The sequence below is a fragment of the Salmo salar genome, chromosome ssa17 (assembly GCF_905237065.1).
Source record: "Salmo salar chromosome ssa17, Ssal_v3.1, whole genome shotgun sequence".
In the NCBI taxonomy this organism is placed as follows: domain Eukaryota; kingdom Metazoa; phylum Chordata; class Actinopteri; order Salmoniformes; family Salmonidae; genus Salmo; species Salmo salar.
In genome coordinates, this window is record NC_059458.1 from 44,671,951 (window position 1) to 44,674,622 (window position 2,672).

Sequence of the window (2,672 nt, forward strand, 5' to 3'; positions counted from 1 at the left end):
GCGGAGATAAGAGGGGACTTTACCTAGCAGGGTCTTGTAGATGACCTGGAGCCAATGTGTTTGGCGACGATTATGAAGCGAAGGCCAGCCAACGAGAGCGTACAGGTCGCAGTGGTGGGTAGTATATGGGGCTTTGGTGACAAAACGGATGGCACTGTGATAGACTGCATCCAGCTTGTTGAGTAGGGTATTGGAAGCTATTTTGTAAATGACATCGCCGAAGTCGAGGATTGGTAGGATGGTCAGTTTTACGAGGGTATGTTTGGCAGCATGAGTGAAGGATGCTTTGTTGCGAAATAGGAAGCCAATTCGAGATTTCACTTTGGATTGGAGATGATTGATGTGAGTCTGGAAGGAGAGTTTACAGTCTAACCAGTCACCCAGGTATTTGTAGTTGTCCACAAATTCTAAGTTAGAACCGTCCAGAGAAGTGATGCTGGACAGGCGGGCAGGTGCAGGCAGCGATCGGTTGAAGAGCAGGCATTTAGTTTTACTTGTGTTTAGGAGCAGTTGGAGACCACGGAAGGAGAGTTGAATGGCATTGAAGCTCGTCTGGAGGGTTGTTAACACAGTGTCCAAAGAAGGGCCAGAAGTGTACAGAATGGTGTCGTCTCCGTAGAGGTGGATCAGAGATTCACCAGCAGCAAGAGCGACATCATTTATGTATACAGAGAAAAGAGTTGGCCCAAGAATTGAACCCTGTGGTGCCCCCATAGAGACTGCCAGAGGTCCAGACAGTAGGCCCTCCGATTTGACACACTGAACTCTGTCAGAGAGGTAGTTGGTGAACCAGGCGACGCAATCGTTTGAGAAACCAAGGCTACTGAGTCTGCCGATGAGGATGTGGTGATTAACAGAGTCAAAAGCTTTGGCCAGGTCAATGAATACGGCAGCACAGTATTGTTTCTTATCGATGGCGGTTACGATGTCGTTTAGGACCTTGAGCGTGGCTGAGGTGCACCCATGACCAGCTCTGAAACCAGATTGCATAGCGGAGAATGTACGGTGGGATTCGAAATGGTCGGTAATCTGTTTGTTGACTTGGCTTTCGAAGACCTTAGAAAGGCAGGGTAGGATGGATATAGGTCTGTAGCAATTTGGGTCAAGAGTGTCACCTCCTTTGAAGAGGGGGATGACAGCAGCTGCTTTCCAATCTATGGGAATCTCAGACGACACGAAAGAGAGGTTGAACAGGCTAGTAATAGGGGTTGCAATAATTTCGGCAGATAATTTTAGAAAGAGAGGGTCCAGATTGTCTAGCCCGGCTGATTTGTAGGGGTCCAGATTTTGCAGCTCTTTCAGAACATCAGCTGACTGGATTTGGGAGAAGGAGAAATGGGGGAGGCTTGGGCGAGTAGCTGTGGGGGGTGCAGTGCTGTTGAATGCAGTAGGGGTAGTTAGGTGGAAAGCATGGCCAGCCTTAGAAAAATGCTTATTGAAATTCTCAATTATAGTGGGCTTATCGGTGGTGACAGAGTTTCCTATCCTCAGTGCAGTGGGCAGTTGGGAGGAGGTGTTCTTATTCTCCATGGACTTTACAATGTCCCAGAACTTTTTAGAGTTGGAGTTGCACGAAGCGAATTTCTGTTTGAAAAAGCTAGCCTTGGCGTTTCTAACTGCCTGTGTGTATTGGTTTCTAACTTCCCTGAAAGGTTGCATATCGCGGGGGCAGTTCGATGCTAATGCAGAACACCACAGGATATTTTTGTGTTGGTTAAGGGCAGTCAGGTCTGGGGAGAACCAAGGGCTATATCTGTTCCTGGTTCTAAATTTCTTGAATGGGGCATGCTTATTTAAGATGGAGAGGAAGGCATTTAAAAAAAATAACCAGGCATCCTCTACTGACGGGATGAGGTCAATATCCTTCCAGGATACCAGGGCCAGGTCGATTAGAAAGGCTTGCTCGTTGAAATGTTTCAGGGAGCGTTTGACAGTGATGAGTGGAGGTCGTTTGACCGCTGACACATTACGGGTGCAGGCAATGAGGCAGTGATCGCTGAGATCTTGGTTGAAAACAGCAGAGGTGTATTTAGAGGGCACGTTGGTTAGGATGATATCTATGAGGGTGCCAGTGTTTGCGGCTTTGGGGTTGTACCTGGTGGGTTCATTAATAATTTGTGTGAGATTGAGGGCATCAAGCTTGGATTGTAGGATGGCTGGGGTGTTAAGCATGTCCCAGTTTAGGTCACCTAGTAGCACGAGCTCTGAAGATAGATGGGGGGCAATCAGTTCACATATGGTGTCCAGAGCACAACTAGGGGCCGAGTGGGGTCTATAGCAGGCGGCAACGGTGAGAGACTTGTTTTTGGAGAGGTGGATTTTTAAAAGTAGAAGTTCAAATTGTTTGGGTACAGACCTGGATAGCAGGACAGAACTCTGCAGGCTATCTCTGCAGTAGATTGCAACACCGCCCCCTTTGGTCGTTCTATCTTGTCTGAAAACGTTGTAGTTAGGGATGAAGATTTCAGAGTTTTTGGTGGACTTCCTAAGCCAAGATTCAGACACAGCTAGGACATCCGGGTTGGCAGAGTGTGCTAAAGCAGTGAATAAAACAAACTTCGGGAGGAGGCTTCTAATGTTAACATGCATGAAACCAAGGTTATTACGGTTACAGAAGTCATCAAAAGAGAGCGCCTGGGGAGTAGGAGTGGAGCCAGGCACTGCAGGGCCTG